This window comes from Euprymna scolopes, chromosome 25 (assembly GCF_053919585.1).
Source record: "Euprymna scolopes isolate OS-2025 chromosome 25, ASM5391958v1, whole genome shotgun sequence".
Classification (NCBI taxonomy): Eukaryota; Metazoa; Mollusca; class Cephalopoda; order Sepiida; family Sepiolidae; genus Euprymna; species Euprymna scolopes.
Window position 1 is genome coordinate 63862809 of NC_136506.1, and position 27626 is coordinate 63890434.

Sequence of the window (27626 nt, forward strand, 5' to 3'; positions counted from 1 at the left end):
TATTGGTGAAGTGTAATGTTCAAATGTTCGATATAGTAGAAAACGTTGGTCTAGCGTGTATTTGTTAATAAAAAGTTTACTGTTTATAAGCACTGTTGATGTGGAATGCACATTTCAAATATTTAACGGTTTGAAGACCAAGACAAACGCAGATTTTTTAAAAATAAATAAACATATCTATTTTTAAAATTAAATTCGATATTTTGATTCAGAACAGAATCTTCATCAGGAAATATAATAAAATTTTATTTCTTGGTGAAGATTCTGTTCTGAATCGAAATATCGAATTTAATTTTAAAAATAAATAAATATATTTATTTTTAAAAAATATGCGTTTATCTTGGTCTTCAAACCGCTACACACACACACACACACACACACACACACACACACACACACACACACACACACACACACACACACACACACACACACACACACACACACATATTTTTTTATTTTTTTCCCCTCTTTTTCTTCCCTGATCTTTCTTATTTATATTTATGTCTCGGCAGTAGAGCGAAAAGCATATCTCATTTTTCTTTTATTAATAGTATTGGAATTTTTTCCTTTTTTCCTTGTACACATTTTTGTGAATCATTCCATGGATTTCTGCCTTTGGATTATTATGGACCATCTCCTTCCAATTACGGGATTTCCTTGGATTTTACTTGTGTAAATGGAAATTCAATTAACTTTCTTGAAGTTATATATTTGGATTTTACCGTCACTGGATTATTTATCTTCCACCAGACTATCATTCATGTGTAATCACCTTTTTCTTCACCATATTCCCTCTGCTTCACTTTTTTTGTTATCAAGTAAGATCTTTGACTTGTTGTTTCATCAAATACTTTTGCATGCAAAATCCGATCCCGCATTTTGCTAGTTCCTACCCTCTGATGAGAAGGAAAGTGTTTCTTCGAAACTCCGCGGATTAAGGACTATCCATTTATCTAGTGTTTCCTTTTCAGATTAAATATGTTTTTAACTCATTTCAAAGCGTTTTTTAACATGTTTTATTAACTGTTTGCTCGTATATATATATATATATATATATATATATATATATATATATATATATATATATATATATATATATATATATATATATATATATATATATATATTGAGTAAAACGATTCAAAATTGTGAATTAAAAATCAGTTTCAAAAGGAAAAACAAACTGATTTTTAATTCACAAATCGTTTCCACATTTTTGGATCGCCGCGTGTTGCTTTCGTTTTTCGGTGTAATAATAATAAAAGTTTTTTTTAATAAGCGAAACTCGAATATCAAGCTAAACGTTGGGCCAATGTCGGATTCGCCGTCATATCAGACAATTGCGTTATTATTCCTCCCCTAATAATAAACGGGGTAGTCGCTTTTGCTTCCTTCCTTCCCCCATTCCCCCCAAACAAATCATTAAAAACTGTCCCGCACTAAAAATATTCGCTGCTGAATAGCCATTGCTTACGTCGTCGTAACGCTCCCTCGATTACTCCATTAAGTGGCCACCTGTCAATCAAAGCTCTTTCACTTACTCTTTGTTGACTTGACTCACTTTTTAATCGATCTTGCATTGCCACTGTCGCCGTAGCGCAAGTGTTCAGGCTCAGCCTATTGGCCTCAAGGCTCCGGGTTCGAGCCTACCTGTCAACTCCCTCTTTTTCTTCCATTTTTAAAATCGCTATCGTTAAGTTTCCTTTTCGTTCTGATTTACCCCCCCCCCAAAAAAAACATACACCTACAAATACCAAGGCAACGCGAGGTACTCCCTACTAGTATATATATAGAATGCACATTACTATGTGCATTTACTTACATACTTGCGGTATTTCGGAATTTATAGATACCGGCCATCCTCTCCTCTTAATTTTTTTTCAACTCTTTATTTATTTATTTGCTCATCTATTTACTTATATGTGTGTATATGTGTGTGTGTATATATGTGGCTGTGTTTGTTATATATATATATATATATATATATATATATATATATATATATATATATATATATATATATATATGTGTGTGTGTGTGTGTGTGTGTGTGTGTGTATGTATATGTATATGTATATGTGTAATTGTATGTATTCATATATATGTACGTATTTATTAATTCATTTGCTTCCTTTAATAACTCCTGCTGATAATTTAATTCTTAACTTGTATATTTCAGTTGACCCCTTTTTTGCTTTAAATTTGGCGCCTTTTCAACGTCATTTTGTCTGGGTTATTTTGACATTGGCTTTTCTATTCTAAAATTAACTCAATCACCATTTAATTCTTTTTCTTCTGCATTCATTCTTCCAAAATCAGCCTTGATAGTCGTTTTAAATTCTTTTTTCTATGCACATCTTACTTTCCTTTTAATAATATTATTTGACCTCATTCCGTTTTTCTTGCCCCCATTTGTGAATTATTCCACGGATTTCTGCCTTTTGGATTACTTTGGACCATCTTCCAATTACGCGATTCCCTTGGATTTTACTTGTGGAAATGGAAATTTAACCAACTTTTTGGATTTGGGATTTTACCGTTATTGGATATTTTACCCTTCACCAAACTATCCATTCACGTGAAATCACATTTTTCTTCACCATATTCCCTCTGCTTCACTATTTGTTACCAAGTAAGATCTATGACTTACTTGTAGTTTCATCAAAACAAGCAAAATCCGATCCGCATTTTGCTTAATCCTACCCTCTGAGGAGAAGGAAAATATTTCTTCGAAACTCCGAGGATTAAGGACTATCGGCTTATTTTGTGCTTCCTTTTTAAAATTAAATATGTTGTTAACTCTTTTTCAAAGTGTTTTTAACATGTTTTATTAACTACTTGTTCTTATATATATATATATATATATATATATATATATATATATATATATATATATATATATATATATATATATATATATATATATATATATATATATATATTAGGGTTTGAAGACCAATGCAGATTTTTATTAATAAACAAACATATTTATTTATTAAAATTGTATATATTATTAAATACCTTCAGACACTAGTGTTTCATCCTTTCGGGAATCATCAGTGCAGGGTGTCACGATTAACGCCAGTCGAGAAATTCCACCCCGGTAACAGAAGTCATGTCTGGCTTCATTAGCAAGGACCCGAACCACTAAGCTACCGTAAACAGCGGGAGATTAAGATGAAATTAAACATTAAATGCTTTTAGCGTCAGTCAGCGTGATCTTATCATTATATGACAATTTGCACATATTATATATATGTGTGTGTATGTGTGTGTGTGTGTGTGTGCACACGCGCGCGCCGTGTGTGTGTGTGTGTTATACTAGCTAAGATACCCACTAATATTTGTAGATGTTGTACTTCCAACGAGCAGAACTGGCTTCACCATCGAATTGAGGATTCATCAGACATTTTAGTGGAATGAAACTCGTGCAATTAAAAAAAAAAAAATACTCGGTTGCGTGAAAAAATGGATTCCTAAAATGCTCGGTTAAGTGCAATAAGGGTTCTTTAAACTACACGATTAAATAAAAACTGAGGGTTTTCAAAGTGCATGATTTATTTCAAACTTTCAAACTTCATGAACCACAAAATTTATAATTTCAAATTTGGTGGACCACTAGCATGAATTTAGAAAAAAAAAAGTATGTTTATATGATAATAATTTGAAAACGTATATGAAATGCATTCATTACAGCTAACAAAATTATAGTTATAATTATTTTAATAAAACAAATTGAAAATTTTAAGTTTGTTCGAGTATTACAGATTTTTAGTTTTTCTGATTTTTTTAGATGAAGATTGATTATTCGTATTATTTGGATGACTGTCGTCCGATTAATCCAAAAATTACGATTTACAGATTTTTATTGACTTGATAACTATTCGTATTTGTTTGAAATCAGTTTTTGAATCTTTGGTTCTAATGACGTTATTGAAAGACAGATAGCTCGGATTATATACCGGTACTATAATGCTTTTAATTGCTGTGAGAGACGAATTTATTTTTTCACAAATAATTTTGTTTGAAATGAAATCAAAATTTTTATTGCATTTTCATAGGATGATGTGACTTCGTATTTTATAGAGAGCCAACAATAAGGTCTTCAAAAAATGACTGGAATTTAGACTTGAGACTCTTGTTGAATGATAGATCAATAGTTTGTTTCTTTTCATTCATGCTTAAATTGCTATTTTCAATGTTTGTTACAAATGGATCTATTATCTAGAATCTTCTTCCTTTGGCTAATAAAAAAAAAAAAAAAGAAAGTGACTTCAATTGAAATGAAGTTCTTGTTGTCTACAGACCATCATAATCTTAGCACTGAACACTGGTTTAGTAATGCTGCCCTTAAAAAGCATTTCCACTATTGACTTGTAAATAAAACATGGCTAATCATTTTAAAGCAAGTTGGAATTAAAAAAAAAAATAGAGGTATTTTCTATCATTAAAATAGTAGATATTATTTACGATTGAAATTTAGTCTTTTAAAATATGTCATATTTGCCAATTGTAAAAAATAATGTATTCACCTCTGAATTGAAAAAGTAGGTTATACCTACTTTGTCTAAACTTGCTCGAAATACGAGCTTTTCGTGTAGCGTCCTGTTTAATATATATATATATATATATATATATATATATATATATATATATATATATATATATATATATATATATATATACTAGCAGGGAGACTCGGCGTTGCCCAGGATTAAATGAAGATCAACAAATATTCTACAGTTCCAATACTTTTATTGTCATTGAAATGCTTACCATTTTAAAGCAAGTTTGAATTAAAAAATAGAGGCATTTTATGTCATTAAAATAGATATTACTTACGACTAAAATTTAAAGTCTTTTTAAAATGTCATCAGTGTCCATTGGTTAATTTTTATAGAATTATGGCGATAATAAAATAGGTACATCTTTTTCAGTGACTCTGGGTTTGAATTTCTTTGCTTTTCCATCTTTGATTATCCGCTATAAAATAGAATTCCGAAAGAAATTATGGCCAATTTAGCAAAGAGCGCACATATAAATTCTTTGTATAAAAAGAAAAACGCTGCAAATATAACCTTTTTTTTAAGTGAAACGTAAAATTGGTCAGTATTTTCTGGAACTCTTTTCTTCATGTGGATGACTGACGACCGTTCTAACTCATATAGATTGTTTCCCCAACAAACAGAGGGTTGATTACGCGAATCCAGAGTACTGTTCGATTAATTCGTAGTTGTATATGTAAATAAGCACCAACCCTCTCTCTCTCATTGTCTCTCCCCCAACAAACAAACAAGGTACACAATATAAATTCAAATATTTTCTGATGCTAACAATGTTTCGTATCAAGTAAAATTGTTTATATATATATATATATATATATATATATATATATATATATATATATATATATATATAGCGTCTCTTGTCTCTTCGAAGCACCAATGATAACAAAGTCAACATTTTACAGACATATGAATCTCTATATTTGAAGAAAAAACCGACTTACTATTGAATATTTTCATGAAAAGCACACATTTTTGCCTTTGATCTCCGAAAATATATTTTCATGAAAAACACACATTTTTGCCTTTGATCTACGAGTATATATATATATATATATATATATATATATATATATATATATATATATATATATATACATATATATACATATATATACATATATATATATATATATACATATATATATATACATATATATATATGTGTGTGTGTGTGTGTGTGCGTGCGTGCGCGTGTATGCATATATATGCATGAAACTTAATATATAGAGTATTCGAACCCATGCGAAACTTCGTATTTGGGTTTTAGCTGGGGAAATCGGTGCAAAAGTGTTAAAATAAAAAAATGGAATTTGCTAGGTGACAGTCGAACGACAACAGTACGAATATGCATGCATAACGTAATAGCTATTGGTTCAATTGTTAATTTTTAGCCTTGCAGCAAGCATGTCTCCATAGCTCAGGCATTAGCGTCAAAGGAAAAAATAAATTGTAAGCTAAACGTTTTGGCTTCGATTCTAGGTGGTGGCACACAAGTCCTTTTTATTTTAACTTTTTAAATCATTACTATAATATGATAATGAATACGAAATCTACATTACTCAAAATATCATAATTAAGCGTATTTTACGGCCGGGCAATATATATATATATATATATATATATATATATATATATATATATATATATATATATATATATATATATATTCCAGGTTAAAAATATTCAAAAGTAAAAAAAAAACATTTAATTTAATGAGGTTATTGATAGTGCTCAATGAAAAGAGCAGGATATTACCATAAATCGCTACAATAAATTTACTTTTTTCAGTTCTAAAGACATCGTCAGGCGACAATAAACCTCTGGTCATTAAGTTATTGACCTCAAGTAAGGCCAAATGTTTATTGTCGCCTGACGACTGAAAAAACTAAACTGAAGTAAATTTGGTAACTTATGGTAATTGAATAAAATATTATGTGTGTGTGTGTGATAAGGGATAGATTGATAGATAGATAGATAGATAGAGAGATAGATAGATAGAGAGATAGAGAGAATTGTTTGAAACCGGGACTCAAGAACAAGAATGGGTATGCAACTATATAGATAACCATTATAATAATACAACGATCTGTTCAAAATACTGCAGTATATAATCAGCTCTATCGAAGTTGATTTAGACCTTCTAGAAAGTAGAGTAAATAGAAAGTAAACGAAATTAAGATCATTTACATATGTTCACAGAATTCAAAACGACGCAACTTAGAATTGTGTACGATCGTTACTGGTTTGAATTTTGAAACATATGTAAATGATTATGTACTAATTACGTTTACCTCTTGTTTATTCTCTCTCTCTCTCTCTCTCTCTCTCTCTCTCTCTCTCTTTATATATATATATATATATATATATATGCATAATTATAATTAAACAATAATTATTCTTTATAATTAATTATACAATAATTATCCTTTATACAACAAGAAACAGATCCATGGTAATGTGTTATACTTAATTATACAATAATTATTCTTTATACAACAAAAAACAGATCCATGGTAATGTGTTTAACATATTACCATGGATCTGTTTCTGTTGACTTCAATCTTTAAGTCTTTATGGCCGGCAAGAATTGTCATCCTACACTGATGATTGCTTAAGCGTGAAACACTAGTGTATGAATGTATGAGAAGGTTTTTAAGTTGATGAATTTCAGGCCCGAATGCCGATCAAAACATAAAAATAATAATAGTATTGGATTCCTTGTAAAATCGTTGATCTTGATATAGGACTTTGTTTTCAATTAGATCTTCGGGCAAAGAGAGAGAGAGAGAGAGAGAGAGAGAGAGAGAGAGAGAGAGAGAGAGAGAGAGAGAGAGAGAGACTGGGTTCACTACAAGTATAGTATAGCATAGATTGCAGTTTTTGAGAGTGTGTGTGGGGTATCTTACTGACTCTACGATTCGTCTGTAATTGTTACTGTTACCAAGGCCGAAAAATATAAACATTACACTCGGCGAATAATTAATTACCCATTCATTCACCGCCCCAACTTGAGAGTCAACAGAGCGGGGAGGAAGGTGTTAGGTGGGGAGACATATACGTTAAGGCAGTAAGTATACACGCTTGTCGTTATACCCATCGGTTTGTGATCGTCTCGAAGATTAACAGTCGTTTATGGAGTAAATGTTGACTTTCTCGCTTTCAAGAAACGGGTAAATAATACACATATCTATTATTCTCATACACGTTGGTATATTTGTTTGTTGATTGCTGTTATCCTTATCTTGTTGTTGTTGTTGTTGTTGTTGTTGTTGTTGTTGTTGTTGTTCTTCTTCTTCTTCTTCTTCTTCTTCTTCTTCTTCTTCTTCTTCTTCAGCCGGAGTAATCTCCGACCTTCTTCGGATTTTTTGTCAACAATTTTGAACTGAATCTATCATTTAATCGTTTGTTGACTAGGTGTACTGTATCAACATTTTTTGGGAATTTTTGACACCCCTAACACGAAACCGCGAATAAAATATAAAAAAAAACTCGTAATTTCTCTTTTTAAAGTGGGTTGTTCATTTTCTTTATGGTATATACTTCCAAAATAAACTATTAAAGTTGTTTAAAAAAATAATAGAAATATAATTTTTTATTTTTTAAAAAACAGTGTTTACAAAGTGCTGTCGCGCCTTTATGCAGCCATTTTTCTTTACGTAATAAAATCAACTGAATTTTACGAGTTAAATATTTTTCAATTTTTAAAATTTTAAAATCTATAAAAATTCTTCTATTGATTCAATTTTTACGATATTTTCAGGGTCAATGTGACATTTTACGCTCTTTGCAATAAACTAAATATAATATTTTAGACAAACGTTTTTTTTTTTAATTCACCGCGCCCCATTTTGAAATGTATATTAAAATTTAAATAATTAATTTACTCACCAAAGTTTTATATATCACAAATTGAAGCCAAAAAGATCAATAAATAAAATATTCTAATTTAAAACAAAAAAAAGAAGTGTTTTTTTTGGGGGGGGGGAATTTGCCCGTAAAGTCCAAAGTGTAAAACCTTTTTTTTTTTTTTAACCACGTGGGTTTTTTTTTAAAGTGGGATCTTATGTTATGCTTGGATTGTCAAGCAAATATCGGACGCTTACGACAATATTTTCTATTTCATTCAATGTTTTCTTTTTTTAGATATTAAAAAAAATTCACTCGATAACGAAGAAATAAAATATATTAATCAAAAGTTCATGTATATTATTAAGATAATTTTTTAAAAAATCGGTAGAGTGGTGTTTTTGTTTAACGGCAAAAAATTATAAGTGAATGTGTTCATTTTTCACCTAAGGAAGCCCCAAAATACTAATTTTGGTTTACAGAACGCAATAGAAAGAGACATTAATTGTGGCCCTTTGAAGCCGCCGGAAAATAAACATGAAGAAAATCAGAAATTTGTCTCCCTTTATTTGAACTGTGAAAAATATCGGAGTTTGCGTTTTTTATAATCCTTGCATAAAAAAGTATTTTATTTAAAAAGGACATGGAATATAAGTATAACTGTGGATAAATTATTAACAATGAACAATGGAAGTACTCATTGAATAGTATTTTTTATAGGTAAGTGGTTTTTGGAATTTATATATATTTTTTATAATCGAAGTAAGTAAAATTTCGTTGATTTTCTTTAAATCTTTTTAAAGAAAACTGATTTTAAAAACAAATATTGCATAATTTGCTATTGAATCTGTTATTTTTTTTAAATTTTGCTTTTTGCTTCTTTAATTGAAAAAAAAAGTAGGGTTTGAATTACATTTTTCAAGTAGTTATAAGCTTGGAAAGACAGTAAGTCTAAATATTTCAGTGTTTACTACGAACTTTAATGGCGATTTTAGATACTACTAGTTGTTGACCGTTCTCATTACGCGTCTCGTAGATTTCAGAGATTTGACAAATGCCAACAGATAATTTTCTGTGTCTGGGACTGAACCTACAACCGTTTTCTATTCCAGAAATACTTTTATCCTCTATGCTATTTGTTCCGACGTATAGGTTGAATAAATATACCGCGACATCACTATGTGAATGGACGTGTACATAACTGTTATATATATATATATATATATATATATATATATATATATATATATATATATATATATAAGTGAACGTGACTGTGTATCTGTCTGTGTGTCTGTGTATATTCCCCTACGCAATAACTCTGTCAATTTAATGTCTACAGACTCGAAATTTGATATACAGAGTACTGAGATTTGGGAAAATCTATGTGATCGGTTTTTGGCCAGAAATTTGGCTGTTAAGGGGTCAAAGTTCAACAATTTGACCTTTGAGAACTCCTCCAACAATTTTCGGTCTAAACACTTGAAATTTTAGATATAGGTTTCTTGGACATGGATCTAACTTAATAACTTGATATGAGCCCAAAACAATAAAGGTTAAGGGGTCATAATAGGGGTCAAAGTTTAAAAAAAAGTTTTTTTTTGCTCAGCATACACCTCCAAACACCTGGGCAACGCCGGGCACCTATGCTAGTATATGTATGTATGTATATATATATATATATATATATATATATATATATATATATATATATATATTAGAGGGGGATTTTCCTCTAATTCTTGAATCGGTAGACAGCATGAGTTGTATAGCGGCGTTTTCGCTCGTTGAACATTATATATATATATATATATATATATATATATATATATATATATATATATATATATATATATATACATACATATATATATATGTGTGTGTGTGTGTGTGTGTGTGTGTGTGTGCGTGCGTGCGATTCTGTGTATTCAGTATGATGATCTTCGTTGATTATCTGGGATTTATAAGCCTGATGTTTCTTGTATGATTATTTACCCTAGCTCACATTACAGATTCTGTGTTTATTGTAATTAGTTTATTTTATGATTCTAAAAAACGGAGCCAATATATTTCCTTCCATTGTCCACTGTATTAATGAATTCTCTTGTCTTCTAAATTAGCCGCATTTGATTTGGCAAGATCATTCTCTATGGCCTATCACCAATTATTTAATTTGGGGGCGAGCCAAAACCCGAAAAGAATTTTCTCGCCCTTTTTGGATTCAGTATTCATTCGAACAGAACGTTTACTTCGCCGTCAATCTGATGTAAAAATGGATCTCGCTTTCAAATGATATATAAGCACAGTTAACAGATATATTCTTTAAAAAAGTTGCCATTGCATTGTGGATTTTAACTAAACAAAAAATATATGAATAAACACAATTGCCCAATTACGTTTACACATTTATTACACCCTGACAAACATTTAAACAACAATAAAACACAATACAATAGCGACAGTTCGATAAGATTCACCGACTGGTGGAAAAAGTTCTCAGAGCTCACCTCGTGGTGGAACGAAGTTTCTCCTCTTCTTGAGAGGGAAAGACAACACGTCTGCCCGTGACCAAAGGAAAAAAACAACAAGCGTTAGAGCAGGGGCAGATTACTCCTCCCCGGTGTCCTCTAATTTTTAGTCCCCTACAACCCCCCCCAAATATTGAGGAGTACTTTTAATTGAATGTTCTGAGAGGATTGTTTTTTGTGTTTTTTATGTAGAGACAAAGTCTCTTAAATGTGCAGGCCATTTTACCTGTCTGCCCGAACATGTTTTTTTTTATAAGGGCGTTTTTCCAATGTCACTTCGACTGGCATCCTTTGTGAGGGATCTACTTCTAAATATGCATCCTCAAGTGTTGGGGGTTTCAACCTGTCAATTGAGATATTTTGTTCTTCGTCCTTAATGAGGACGCTGAAATACTTCTTGTTTTTCTTGTTGACTTTAAAAGGTCCGCAGTACGGTGGTTGCATGGTATGCGACCTAGCTGTATCGCGAACAAACACATGTGTGCATGTCTCTAGTGCCTTTGGCACATATGTGTTAGCGCACTTGTTTATTCCTGATGGAGAATATGCCATTTTGGCCATGGTTCTTGTCAGTCTATCAACAAATGATGCAGGGTCCGAAACTTTATTTGGTGTATCACAAAAGTATTGTGCTGGCAGGCGTAGTGTGGTACCATACAGCGCTTCTGCTGCGGAGCAATTCATATCTTTCTTCACTGCTGTGTGCAAACCCAGCAAAATTAGAGGAAGGTGTTCTAACCACTTTGTATTGTTGGTAAGTACTGCGCGTAAAGAGGCCTTTAGGCTGCGATGTAGACGTTCGACTGCTCCGTTTGCTTGTGGATGGTATGCTGTCGTGTGTATACTTCTGGTGCCCAAAAGTCCTGAGAGTTTATGAAACAGTTCGGACTCGAACTGTCTACCTCTGTCAGTTGTCACATTTTCCGGGACACCGAATCTTGCTACCCATCCAGCGAGGAAAGTTCTGGCTGTTGTGTATGCTGTCATATCCGGCATTGGTAAGGCTTCAAACCACCTTGAAAATCTGTCGACACATGTCATGTACCTCTCATCAGGTACTGGAAATGTGCCTAGTGGCGCACGTGTATGTCGACCGACCTTGGCCTTTTGACACTGAACGCACTTCTTTGTCCATTCTTGCACGTCTGCTTTCATCCTCGGCCAGACATACCTGTCATCAAACATATCGATGCATTGGCCTCTGGGGGTGATAACCCGTGTACCGCGTTGAATATGTCTTTCCTTAAGGATGCTGGACCATATGGGCGCAGTTTGTTAGTGCTGATATCACACACTATTTTTCTAGGGCTGTTGGGGTGTGCCATTTTCACCAGCTGCAGTAATGTTCCATTACTCTGCAGAAGCTTCTGCAGGTGCTCGTTTTTTTCTTGCTCCATAGCTAAGGTGTTGGCTTCGACGGAAGGTCCCAATGTGAAGGAGTTTATTCCTCGTGGCAGTGTATCTGCTGGTATATTGTCAGCTCCCTTCACGTGTCTGACATCCGACGTAGACTGTAGGATATAGTCCAACTGACGAACCTCTCGGGGAGAGTATTTGTCTGAGGAGGACTGCAGAGCGCCTAATAGAGGCTTGTGGTCAGTCACCAAGTAGAATGGCTGTCCCTCTAGGAGCTGCCAATAATGTTTTATTGCGAAAAACGAGGCCAACAACTCTCTGGAAAATGTGCTATAGCATGTTTCTGCGTCAGTCAATTTCCCCGAGAAGAAAAAAAATAGGTCGCCAGTTCCCATTACATTTTTGCTGCAGGACCGCTCCAATTCCAGTTGCAGATGCATCTACTGCCAGGCAAAGTTCACTATCGGGTTGAATGTGGGACAGTTTTGCGGTGTCTTCTAACATGGCCTTTACTTTGTTGAATGCTGCTATTGCTTCCTCCGATAGTGTAATGTTGCAGTTCTTCACATTTGTCAGCATACCTGTCAATGGCAAAAGTACTTGGGCAACATGAGGGAGAAACCTACGATAGAAGTTAACTAATCCTAAAAATTGCCGCAACTGTCTCATTGTAGCAGGGATAGGGAAATCTCGGATGGACTTGACTGTCTCTGGGGATGGGGAAATTCCCTTCTCTGAAATATGGTGCTCCAAAAATATAACCTCAGATTGACAAAAAGTACATTTTCGATGGATTTAAAACAACACCATATTGGTTTAGGCGATCGAATACTTGGTGCACATGATCTATGTGTTCCTGCCTATTCCTGCTAGCAATGAGGACGTCATCTATGTATGCACACGCAAATGGCAAGTCTCGCAGAACCTGGTCTATAAAACGTTGGAACGTTTGAGCTGCGTTACGTAAACCAAATGGAACACGCAAAAATTCAAACATTCCAAACGGTGTGGTAATTGCCGTTTTGGGAATATGTTCGGGCTCCACAGGGATCTGGTGGTATGCCCGAATAAGGTCTAATTTAGTAAAGACCCTATTATTCTGGGCCACTGCTGTTATATCTTGGATATGTGGTACTGGGTACCTATCCGGTTTCGTAGCAGCATTTAAAGCTCGGTAGTCCCCACATGCCCGCCATGCATTTGGACCCTTACTAACAAGATGAAGAGGCGAGGCCCATTCGCTATTTGAAGGACAAACTATGCCAAGCTGCATCATCTGCTGAAATTCTGCTTTTGCAGCCTTTATTTTTTCAGGTGTTAAACGTCTGGCTTTACAATGGACGGGTGGGCTTTTTGTCTCAATGTAATGAGTTGCAGTGTGTGGTAACACTTCCTTGTGAAAGGAGGGGACCGATATTGAAGGATATTCCTTCAACAGACTCAGGAAGGCTTCGTCCTGGTCTGCATGTGCTACCAGTGGACCTAATGGTGTGCCAGTCCCCACCACCCCACATGCTTCAAGTTGTGTGCTTGCATCTCGGAGACACTGGCCTGACATATCTACTACCAGGCCAAATACTTGCAGAAAGTCAGTACCCAGTATAGGACTGCTTACGTCAGCCACTATGAAAACGTGGATAAACGATCTGCGTAAACCCAAGTTAAGGTCCATGAACCTCTCCCCATGAGTCCGTATTATCAAACCGTTTACAGCCCGCAGTGTAAATTTACAGGGAGGAGACCTTTTGTCCACTTATGTTGCCGGGATAAGGGAAACTTGTGCCCCACTGTCCACTAAAAATGAGATGCCTGTATTTTTATCTACAACATAAAGTAGGCGGCCAGAGCAGGATGCACCGACAGTTGATGCCGCTCTCATCTGTCGGTTTAGGCTTTTCCCTGCCCCTTATAGTTGCAAGGTGGAATACAAGAGTTGGCACTTTCGCCAAATCACTTGTGCTTCCAACAAATAGCTTCTTGCTTGCGTTCCCGGGACTGGCTGCGACCTCCTCTGCTGCCATGTCCCTGCTTCTGTTTTAATGATAGTCTGGCGATGTCTTCCGCCATTCTATCCATACGGGCTTCCAACCGTTTTTGGCCCTCCATTAATTTTTCCAGAAGCTCGTCTCTTCCAGAGGCCTTCACGCTGGATACTGCAGACGATTGTGTGGATAATATGTCTGCAATGTGATCTGCTATGACGGCGAGTTGTTCCACCGGCGTGGACTCGTCCTGAGCAGCGATAGCCACCTTATACTCCGTCGGGATCCGTTGGAGGAAAATATGCTTAACGATGCTTTTATCCATCGCACATTCAGCCAATTTTTGTAACCGTTTTAGAAATTGGGACGGCTTGCTATCTCCCAGGGTCTCTTGTTCCAACACTTGCGAAATACACTTATGTGTTGAAACAGTCACAGCAGTCGTGACTCTCTCCTTAAGTACATCGTACGGCTTTTCTGTAGATGGAGAGATTATTAACTCTCTTACCTCAGTAATTGTATCCTGAGGTAAAATGGATGCGACGTAACAGAATTTCTCTGCCTGGTTGTCAATCGAGTTGAGCAAAAAACAAAGCAGGGTCGTCACGAACTAACGAGGCATTAACGTTACAAGTTGTCGCCATTTAAAAAAAAAAATTTATTTATTTATTTATTTATTTTACCGCACTGGAAACTACAACAGTCTAGCAGCAGGGCATGGAAAGAAAGGAATAGTAATAATACAACACGGAGGATAAGGGGGCACAGAGACAGAACGCAACGTACTAGCCCATATCAGCCAATCCTGTATCAGGCGCCGAATTTGACAGGAATACCGACAGCCGTTTCAGGAACGAAATTTTCCTATAAGGGATAATTTAGTTTCGAAAAAAAAAACTTGTTGCATTTGTTGTGCACGATTAAAACAAAACTCTAGTTCCATCCTTATTCTATCGACAAAAATATGTAAAGAATAGAAGAAAAATCGTGTTGCTATCTTAATTACGCTACCCTACGAATTTTTATTTAGGGAATAATAATTAGAATTCTAGAAATAAAATTTACATCCTAACTTTTTCTTATTGTTCATAAAATATTATTTTACTTTTTTTTTTAACAGAACTTATTATTATGTATGTGCGTGTACATATATATTTTCTCGGAGTCACCAATTTGTTAGTTTTAATTAAACAAAAAATATATGAATAAACACAATTGCCCAATTACGTTTACACATTTATTACACACTGACAAACATTTAAACAACAATAAAACACAATACAATAGCGACAGTTCGATAAGACTCACCGACTGGTGGAAAAAGTTCTCAGAGCTCACCTCGTGGTGGAACGAAGTTTCTCCTCTTCTTGAGAGGGAAAGACAACACGTCTGCCCGTGACCAAAGGAAAAAAACAACAAGCGTTAGAGCAGGGGCAGATTACTCCTCCCCGGTGTCCTCTAATCTTTAGTCCCCTACACCATGTTTAGGATAGAATTAAATAAGTTCGTCTTTTAATCAGGTCACAAACACACTTTATTTGCGAGACATTTCTTGCATTATAATTAAAAAAAATTAATAAAGTAAAATCTTATTTTTATGAGAGAGTGATTTAGCTGAGAGTGTTAATATGCACGACTACTACTACTACTACTACTACTAGTACTAATAATAATAATAATGATAATATAACAATACTACTACTACTACTACTACTACTACTACTACTAATGAAAATACTACTACTGCTACTACTACTACTACTACTACTACTACTACTACTACTACTACTACTACTACTACTACTAATGATAATACTACTATTACTACTGCTACTATTACTACTATTAATAATAATGATAATAATAACAATACTACTACTACTACTACTACTACTAATAATAATAATGATAATAATAACAATACTACTACTACTACTAATACTAATAATAACAATACTACTACTACTACTACTACTACTACTACTACTACTACTAATAATAATAATAATAATATTAATAACTAGCGGGACCTGTGCAAATTCCACAAGTGGACTCTTTCATATGTAATATATTGATGTTGGCATTTTTGTGGATGTTCAGTGTAAATGGAGACATTCTGATATTATTGTAGCTTTTTTGTTAAAACTACAAAAGTATTTATCTAAGCTAGCAGGGACGCCTGATATAGCCTGGTCGTAAAATATGCTTAAATGTGATATTTATGCATATTTCGTATATATTACTATAAGAGGCAATTTTTGATCCATTCTTATATATTATAAACTTGTGATTTCAAAAATAGAAATATATCCATATGGCTTCGATACATCAGCTTGAATCGAAACCGAAACCAAAACTTATGAAGAAAAAAGAATGTACTTTCAGCTATAATCAAAACCGAAACCAAAACTGATGAAGAAAAAAGAATATACGTATATATAACTTGAGTTCTTTCAGCTATAATCAAAACCGAAACCAAAACTGATGAAGAATTTTTGGTAAAATTATTTATTACAAGAAATGGAAAGGCATAACAATTAAACAACAGACACTCGGAAGAAAAAAAATGTGATACAGAAAATAACACACGCTATCGTATTAATATATAGATTAAAATATTTTATGTACCAAAAACAGTTTTTCATGAAACTATTTTAGTTAAAACAATGTTGTAATAAAAATAATTTATTAAGAAAAAGAAACTGTCATTTAATATATATATATATATATATATATATATATATATATATATATATATATATATATATATATATATTTAGATTTAATGTTTTTATAAAAATATTTTATATACAAAACCAGTTTTGTTTCGCTAATAACGTGTCGCCTTTTTGGTTAGTAACGTCAAGGCTTTTTATGAGGTTCGAGGTTTCATAACATATATGCATCTTGGCTTTTGTTTACGTGAACATGTAGTAGTAGTAGCAATAATATTTTAATTAACGAAAACATCAGTGTCTCTCTCTTTCTCTCACTCTCTCTCTCTCTTTCTCAATAAACAAATGTAAAAAAAAAATAAACAATGAAAAAAACAAATAAATGCTCAATTTTTGTCCCCGCAGGCCGAGAGATTTGTGTTATCGTTTTTTACTATGGAATAACTTAAAATCAATGCTTTCTTAACAACTTTTGAAAGATAAAACCCTAAATTTTATAGAATTAAAAACAAATATAATGGTTAGAACACGCTAATTGAATGCAGCCTGGAGCATTCGTAAATGTGTATTCCGAAATTAAATGTTTATTCCAGAATTAAATCTCAACCAATCAAATTTACTGGAAAGCGTGACACACAAAAGAACACACACACGTGTTAATATATAGATACTAATACTACTACTAGTAATAATAATAATACTAATACTACTACTACTACTAATACTAATAATAATGCCACTATTACTACAACTACTACTACTAATAATAATAATAATCATACTGCTGCTACTACTACTACTACTAATAATAATAATTCTGATTTCGTTTATCAACGTCTCTCTGGAAAGGGATGGGATTCATTTCCAGAGGATTTCCCTCAATCCCGGCTCCAAACCAGGAGCTTCAAAGATCAAGAGTTTTTATAAGGATGTTGGTGGTACTTACAATAGCAGAGGTCTGAAGGCTACCTAAAAGATCGGGGATTTGAAGTTTTTTCAATTGTCCTTCCAGACGACATGATACTACTTCTAGTGTACCAACTACGACCAGGATTATTTGTGTTTTAACCCCATATATACGCCTTATCTCCAAGGCCAATGGAGCATAATTGCTCCACTTCTCGTTCTCCTTCTCTCTCACATTCCTATCCCAGAGTACTGAAAAGTCTACAATCTGCCAGTTTTTTGAGACCTTGTCAATGACGACCAAATCCAGACGATTATGCTCCAATTGCTTGGTCGTTATGACACTTTTGTCTCACTATACCTCTACATTGCCATCCTCACTTGTTCTCACTTCATCAGGCACCTCCTCAAACCATTTTCCAGCACACTTCACCCCAACCTTCTTACACGCCTCCCAATATATCCGGAGTCCCATGCAATCGTGTCTTTTGTGGTACTCTCTCTGGGCCCTGCTCAAGGTGCGGTACTCTCTCTACACCCTGCTGCAAGGTGCGCAATTGATTCTGAGGTCTTACCACAAATCCGGCATTCTGCAGCAACTTCCTCTCCTAGAACCACTTTTTTGAACAATCGTGTTCCTAAAGCCTGCTCTTGTGCTGCACAAACAAAAGCTTCAGTACTCTAAGCCAGATACCCAGCTCTAAGCCATTGCCATGATCTTTCATCAGCCACTTCTGCTATATCTTGGAAGAACCTTCCATGCATTTTCTTCCTAGCCAGTTCCTCTGCCCTTTCTCTATCCATACGTTTCACATAATCAGCCTTGGTTTCACATACCTCCATTTCATTGGCCACAACCTTAAGCATCCACCCCTCACTTCTAACCACATGCTCCTTCACTGACATCTCCTCGGTTCTAACACAATCTTTTACATTTTTCAATCCGCTTCCACCGTCTTTCCTCTTTTGATACAGCCTTGCTACGCTACTTTGAATGTGAAATATACCAAACATTGCTAAAACTTTTCTTGTTTTGATATCCATGGCATGTAACTCCTTGTCAGACCATTCTCAAATTCCTGCACTGTATCACAAAACACTGACTGCCCATGCATTCACTGCTTTCATTAGGTTTCATCCATACAGTTTCGACTTTGTAATTAGTTTCACTTTTCTAAGATACTCCTTCCTGACTTTCTCCTTCATTTCTCTGTTCATGATGCTTACACCCTCCAACACTCCCAATTACTTATAACCTGTATCTTCTATTTCTTTCATGATGAACCTTTACTCCTCTTTTCATCACCAGCTCCACACATTTACTAATCCCAAACTCCATCCCAATGTCTTCTGAGTATGTCCCCACAAGTTCTACCAGTCTCTCCATTTCATTTTCATTTCTACCGAATATTTCCAAATCATCCATGAACAGTAGATGGTTGAGGCGTCTGTCACCAGATCCAATGTTATACCCCACTTTTTCTCTCTTCAAGAGGATGCTCAGTGGCATCATTATCATTACAAAAAGAAGTGGAGATAACGAATCTCCTTGGAATATTCCATGTTTAATGCTAACCTGCTCCATTACCTCTCTGTTTGCTGTCAGCACCGTTTTTCATTGAGCCATACTTGTCTCCAAAAGCATTATCACATTCTCAGCGACCTTCGTCATTAATAGTTTCACGTATCCATGAATGGGGAACCATGTCATAAGCCTTTCTGTAATCTATCCATGTTACACTCAGATTCCTCTTCTTCTTTGCATCCTGTATTAATGCTTTATCAATCAGTAATTGCTCCTTGGTACCTCTCGAGCCTTTCCGACACCCTTTCTGTTCATCAGGAAAAACACCATTACTCTCAAGATGTTCATAATTTTTTCTGCAAAGATTCAAGTTAACAGTTTCCACATTAGTGGTAGACATGTAATTGGTCTATAATTATTGGCATCTCTTCCCTTTGCAGGATCTTTCCTAATCAGTGTTGTTCTTTCCTTAACAAGCCAATCAGGGACATCTCCCGACTCTACGACCCTTTGCAGGGCAGTGGCTATAAGTGGATAAAGGCATTGAAACTGTTTAATAATAATAATAATAATAATAATAATAATAATAATAATAATAATAATAATAATAATTGAAACTGTTTAATAATAATAATAATAATAATAATAATAATAATAATAATAATAATAATAATTGAAACTGTTTAATAATAATAACAATAATAATAATAACAACAACAACAACAATAATAATAATAATAGATAATGGAAAGGTGTACCTGGTTTCAACTAAATAAGAATAAGCTTAAAACTATTATTTTTCAGAGCGAAAAAAATGTCTGAAAAAAATGTCTGAAAAGAATGTCTGAAAAAAATGTCTGAAAAAAATGTCTGAAAAAAATGTCAGGTAATCTGGATCAGCTGACAAAGGGAAAAATTTAATTAAAATGGGAAAAAAATAAAAACTTAATATTAAAATGGGAAAAAATAAAAACTTAATATTGGGAAAGTTTGGGGGGCTGGTTCTGGTGAGATAATGAGATAAACAGGTCGGCATAACAGAAGTGGAATAAAAGACAGAAACATAGAAAATAAAATTTTAATGCCCATTAGAGGGGGCGCGGGTAACGGTGAGAGTGAAAGTAAAAAAGAGTGGAACCTCTGTCCCTAAAAGAAATTTATTAGGAACCAAATAAACGGGAAGTTTGGTTTCATTAGTTGAGTGATGAGAGAGAGAGAGAGAGAGAGAGAGAGAGAGAGAGAGAGAGAGAGAGAGAGAGAGAGAGAGAGAGAGAGAGAGAGAGAGAAAAGACTAGGAGATCAATCAAGTTCCCTCCAATCCAATTGAGTCTGAAATAGAATTTAATAAAAGCAGAGTTTGGAAATTTTCGTGTTTTTGAATGAAGTTAATAGTTTAGTTGTTATAAAGGCTGGTCATCAGGTACTGCAGCTTTCAGTGTATAATGATCCTGAGCCAAACTTAGAAGAAACTTGACATAATAAAGCAGTGAGAACTTTCAGCTTTCTTGAGCGAGTGTAGAAGACTATTTACATTGCAACTTTCCGAATGGTTATTATATTCAGCTAGAGTGACATTTTTATTACTCACTTTAATAAATTTTTTGTTAGTTACGAACAGTGTTGTTGATACCATTAAAATTACCTTTGCAACCAACACCAAATGCGATCCGCGCGAAACGCACAAGTTATCATGAGCTCTGCTTAATCATTTTAGTCAACTGACGTTTACACAATCATCTTTTATCCTCCACATTCCGACCACGAGGATAACCGCCGCCGGGCAATAAACGTCTCATTAATGTTTCAAATTTCAGTCTGTTAAATCCAAAGTAGCTGATCAGCGGCTTGGTTCCCACCAGTTTTGGCAAATAACAAATAGGATCCTGAACAGAAGTGTGCGTTCTATCCCAACCATTATCAATGGACCAGAGGTCATCTCGTCAGCATCAGACAAGGCCAGACTATTTGCAAAGAACTTTGCAGCTAATTCTACCCTATGCAACGAAGGCCATCAACTCCCCATATTTCCTCTTATAACACAGAACACGCTAGGTAACATACAAATATCTGTGCATGAGGTCGCCAAGCTAATCAAGAACCTTGATTCCAGTAAAGCAACTGGCCCTGACGGCATCCCAATTATAGTGTTAAAAAAGTTTCAACCAGAACTTACTCTCATACTTACGAAACTGTTTAAGCGTTGCCTTAAGGAGAAGTGCTTTCCCACTCCCTGGAAAACCTCATCAGTATTCCCTGTATTAAAAATTCAGGTGATAAGTCATCTCCCTCTCAGTACAGACCAATAAGTCTCCTATGCGTTATGAGTAAGTTGCTGGAATCCATATTAAATAGAGAAATAGTCAACCACCTCAGCAGAAATAATCTTCTTAGTGACACACAATATGGTTTCCGTTCTGCAAGATCTACCGCAGATGTGCTAATGGTTATATCTCACAGAATTAGTGAATCTCTTGACAAAGGCTTCATTTCCAGGGCAATTGCTCTTGACATATCAAAGGCCTTCGACAAGGTATGGCATAAGGGCCTACTTCACAAGATTTCCAGCTACGGTATAACTGGAAATGTTTTCTCAATCATTAAATCATTTATCTCCGATAGGCTCATAAGAGTAGTGGTCGATGGACAAAAATCAGAGGCCAGCAGTATTAATGCTGGAGTCCCTCAGGGGTCAATCCTGGGCCCAACTCTCTTCGTGATCTACATTAATGATCTCCCTAAATACATACTTAAATCATTCGTTGACATCTATGCTGATGACACAACCATCTACGGCAACACATCAAAGGCTGTAAATGACAAAGTTCTCTCTGATTCTCTCTCCTCTGATCTCGAGCACGTGGTTCAGTGGGGAAGACATGGCTGGTTACCTTTAATGCATCTAAAACCAAACTCCTATCTTTACATCATCAACGCTCTGATCCCCATCTGGCATCAATTGAAATGGATGGCTCTTGTCTTGGGGAAGCTCCATATTTTGACAAGCTTCTGACCTTTACTCCTGATCTGAAATGGAACACGTATGTCAAATCTGTTGCCAAGGTCGCTGGAAAAAATGGTGGGATCCTTCTACTGCTCCAGTAGATATCTCACTGCTGATGTAATTCTCTATCTATATAAAAGCCAAGTACGTCCAAGGATGGAGTACTGCTACCATATCTGGACAGGAGCTGCTAAAAACAGCCTATCCTGCCTTGACAGAGTACAAAATAGACTTCGTAGCTTAGTGGGAGATGCCCTTTTCTCTATCCTGCAACCTCTCTCCCACAGAAGAGACGTTGCGAGCCTATCCTTGTTTTATCATTATTTCCATGGCAGGTGCTCGTTTGAACTTCAATCTTTGGTTCCCCCTCACCAATCCTTCACGAAAAACAGCCGTCTAGCTGAATCCACTATGAAAAATTTCCCCCACTATTTATCTGTGGCTAAATCAAAACGTAGATTCCATGAACAAAGCTTCTTTCTTAGAACTGCACGCCTGTGGGACTCTGTTCCGTCTGCCTGCTTCCCACCTGACTACAACTTGGATGTCTTCAAGTCCAACGTTAACAAATTCCTAATGAACCGCCCTCTTAAGTAAACACTTCATTAAATCTCCACACTAACGTACTGTACTTGCAATAACCCTTATCCCTGAGTGGCTTCCGGGCCTTGATAAATGGTGACCACCGTGTAAAAAAAAAATCATTTTTTTCAGTAGTTTTAGAACCAACGAATACATTTATTCTCAAAGAGAGATCTTTCCGTTTGTTTTAGTTTTCGAACAAAAAATGTATGTGTAGGATAAGATGAATCTTGTCATCCGAGGTTCCCTAATTCGAGGTTTGGGGAGGAGTACCGATGGAATTATACAGGTATATTTTTCCTCAACCAGAGTGCCACTTTTGTGAGAGCTGGATTTACCCACATTAAAAACTGACTTATGCAAATAAACATAACCTCTCTCTTTTTCTGTCTGTGTCTCTGTATTTCTCTCTTTTATTCACGAAACAAAAAAAAAAAAAAAGAATAAGAAAGAATGAAAAGCAAGCATATTGCAAATTTGACCCAAATAAAATATTCTTCTCGAATAAATGTTGTTACTATTGTTATGTAGTCATTTTATACAAATTGGAAATATTTAAATTTTCAAAGTGTGTCTGTTATAATTCAAAGCTTAGGCGACCCTAATCCTCCAGTGGCTTCAAAATTCTGATGAATTCTGAGAATCTTTTAATCTCACGAACTATACACGAATACACACAGTTTTATATGATAATAGCGGAACTTACGTGGATCTCAATAAAATTCTGCTTTCACACTTGAACACTATTAATGTATGATTATTGAAACATGTAAATGTAAACAACGTAAATATCGTAGAATTTGTTTTGTTTAAGGAATAAATTTATAAATAATAAAAGTTTATGAGGCTGGCATTTGTCAATATAATTCTGTAATAAAGCAAACAATAATGATATTATGATTATGCATAATAGTAAATAAAAAGAAATAAAACTATAAGTAATATATGTAGCTTAATAAAATGATTATAATCATCTGTATCTCTGATGAGCTGTCGAATCTGAGGACCGACAAAGATGCGAGCTTTCAACTTCTCCATGGTCAATCTTGGAAAAACCTGGCACAAGTAAAGTGAAGCAGCCACCATCCTTGTCCAGAGCCTTGGTGAACTGCTTGATTGAGGCAAGCTTGAGGTGCAGCAGTGGGAAGAGTATTCTGTCTCTGTCCACCAGAAGACCATTGATGACGTTCTTTTCTTTGCAAGGCACAAGTTCTTCCCGCACAGTATAATGTTAATCTTTGTGTAATGTTGAGCACGATGCTGAACCAATTTTTGGAAGAGTTCGAAGTTTTATGACTTCAAACTAATTCCTTTTCGACATACTCACCCAGAACTATCGAACTTGAATACTTTCTGTCATTGAATTATCATTTGCGATCCAAACAATTATTCGGATACGATTTTTACCCCCAACAACTTCTAAAATGCTCTATACATGCGTACATGAGAACAAAAATGTAAAAAAAAAAAAAAAAAAAAAAAAAAAAAAAACGACAAATGACCATAACTCCAAAACTTGACCTGATTGAGCAACACCAATTTGTTTTTTGGATTCAGCACATCAGATTTGTCCTACATCGGCTGAAGAAACGCAGACAACAAAGTTGTTGTTGACCAGTATTATAAATATGTACATTATTTTTTATTATTGGAATCCTTTTGAGATGAGTAATTTATTTATTTATTTATTTATTTGTACACTATTATCCTCATCTCCTACTTGTGGCTTTACAACGTTTTTACCAATGATTCCTCTGACTTTCGTCAGGTGATAAAATAAATAAATAAATAAATAAATAAATAAATAAATAAACAAATAAATATATAAACAAATAAATAAACAAATACATAAATAAACAAATAAATAAATAGACAAATAAATAAATAAACAAATAAATAAATAGACAAATAAATAAATAAACAAATATATAAACAAATAAATAACTAAACAAATAAATAAATAAATACATAAATAAACAAATAAATAAACAAATAAATAAATAAACAAATACATAAATAAATAAACAAATAAATGAACAAATAAATAAATAAACAAATATATAAACAAATACATAAATAAATAAACAAATAAATAAACAAACAAATAAATAAACAAACAAATAAATAAACAAACAAATAAATAAATAAACAAATATACAAATAAATAAACAAATATATAAATAAACAAATAAATAAATAAACAAATAAATAAATAAATAAGCAAATAAATAAATAAACAAATAAATAAACAAAAAAAATAAACAAATAAATAAACAAATAAATAAATAAACAAATAAATAAATATATATGTACATTATTGGACAAAACCTGAGTAAAATAAAATATTTTGTATTGTGGAAGTTGGGATAATTTCAGTACGTAAAAATAGCGACATTACTAATGAGTAGGGCTAGGACAACAGCATATTATTTTCATTGTTTTGACTCTTGAGTGTGTATTTGTTGATATCTTATATGTTTTTAGATAGGGTAATGTGGTTCTCTGTTGATTAACTGTGTCGGATATATACTCGAGAGTCAAAAGAATGATAAGAATATTTTATTGTCATAGCCCTACTAATCAGCAAAATCAAATTAAAATACAATACCAATTCGCTTTTATGCCATAAGTAACTTGCTTAAGTAACTGTCGAAACTCTTTCTATTTTCTGCGTTTCTCTATCGCTATATATTTCTCTTATGTCATATATTTTCTCATTAAATACGCTAGTATAAGTATGAACACATCTCGTCACATGAGCAAAATATTAGATTGTGTTTAAAGAATCGTTCACGATATGTATAACGCGCTGTACACGCCTGACATTTTAGTTTTTAATTTCCGTTGTTTAGCCATATTTTAAAAATAGAAAAAGAAATGCATTTTTAGTTGTAAGGCAAACAACGCGTACTCTTTAATAAAAATATAAGTTATTTCGACTATGAATTTTAGGTGATTACTTAAAAATGTTTTTTATTATCAGTCATCTGGACAAACTGAGCAATTTTTAAAAAGAAATTGTAGCTAAGTATGTTAATATATTGCTAATAACATGGTACAAGAATAACAAATGGAAACTAGCTAGTGAGAAGCAAAATTTGATTTGCCGGTTAAGGACTATTTGGGTCTGATTCTAGAAATTTAAGATAACTTTAAATGTTAGTTGTTTCAGGATTAAAAAAATAAAAAGGGTTGATATCTTGTAAAACAATGTGTATCACTGAATCTCTGTGCGCGCATGTGTGTGTGTGTGTGTGTGCGCGTGTGTGTGTGTGTGCGCGTGTGTGTATGTGTGTGTGCGTGCGTGCGTGTGTGTGCGTGTGCGTGTGTGTGCGCGCGTGTGTGTGCGCGCGTGTGCGTGTGCGTGTGCGTGTGTGTGTGTGTGTGTGTGTGCGTGCGTGCGTGCGTGTGTGTGTATGTGTGTGTATGTCACATGTGTGTGCGTGTGTGTGTGTGTGTGTGTGTGTGTGTGTGTGTGTGTGTGTGTGTGTGTGTGTGTGTGCACGTGCGCATAAGCACTATTTTATAAAGGAGAATCTTAACATACGGATCCAATTATAAATGTGTATATTTTTTAAGAAGTGTAAAGTTTTCAAAGAAAACAAAAAGCCACCCCCGAAAAATTATTCTGCTATCAAATGTTGAAATATATTCCGTTCCCTTTTTTGTTTACATATTTTTTTGGTTTCCTTCTGTTTTTTTTTTTTGTTTGTTTGTTTGTTTTTTGCTTTTTTACCGCTATTGACTAAGGAAATCTGGTAAGATCCGAGAAAGTCGGATGAACTTGAAGCACAAAATGTTATTAGTTCTAAAATTGAGTGCCAATATAACGTAGTATAAAATGGAATATCTTAATAAATTTTAATTAAAGAAAGATTGTTGTCAGCGTTTGTAAGACTTTTTACATTCCGACCTGTTCAGGTCGGTTCCATGAATTCGTCTCAAATGCCCTCATTTTTTTTAATTCAATTTTCACCCCAAACAAGGCACAGTGCCACTTTGATGTAGGGTATTACTATCAGGGACATAAGTTGCAGAGATACTATGAAGGGAGTTGAGCAGCAAGATGTCTGTTCACATTACACTTGAACTTCTGCATGTCAGTACTGTTGGGAAAGCAAGAATCCTGAAAGAGAATTTCAAAGTCTAGCAGTTCTGGGGAAGAAACTATTAGAGTAGAAAGCTTTCTTGCATCTAGGGATCTCGACTGTGTAGGGGTGGGACTTTGCTGCTTGTCGAGTTTGTCAGGGGTTTTTACATCGAGGGGTACAAGGGTTTGTAGTTCGTTGGAGCACCACTCATTAAAATACTTGTACAACAGGCAGAGGGATGCCACATTTCGTCGATGGGACAGAGATTGAAGCTTAGATGACAGTTCAGGACCTATCAGGTTGGCAACTGTCTTTTGAACTCTGTTCAGGATTGAGAGACTAGTAGCAGATGCACCAGCCCAAATGTGACAACAATACTCCATACATGGGCGAATAGTGGCCTTGTAGGATACTTTCAGGTGTAAGCAACTTTCTAGCACAGTAGAAAGAGCCCACCTTCGTCACAGCAGCCAGGGCAATTCCTTTGATGTGTCGGTTCTAGCTCATGTTCCCTGTGAACGTTAAGTCGAGGAGTTTGAATGAAGTACTTTCAGGTAATGTACC

The 27626-nt window shown here is 34.4% G+C and overlaps 1 long non-coding RNA gene across 1 annotated transcript in view; it reads left to right on the forward strand.

The window, feature by feature from the left end:
- The first annotated feature begins 7471 nt into the window (after nucleotides 1–7471).
- LOC145247217 (uncharacterized) overlaps nucleotides 7472–27626 on the forward strand; it is a 47141-nt gene continuing 26986 nt past the window's right edge. Inside the window, exon 1 of the long non-coding RNA XR_013863212.1 lies at nucleotides 7472–7740. This is a non-coding gene — a long non-coding RNA (uncharacterized LOC145247217). The remainder of the gene's footprint in view (nucleotides 7741–27626) is intronic.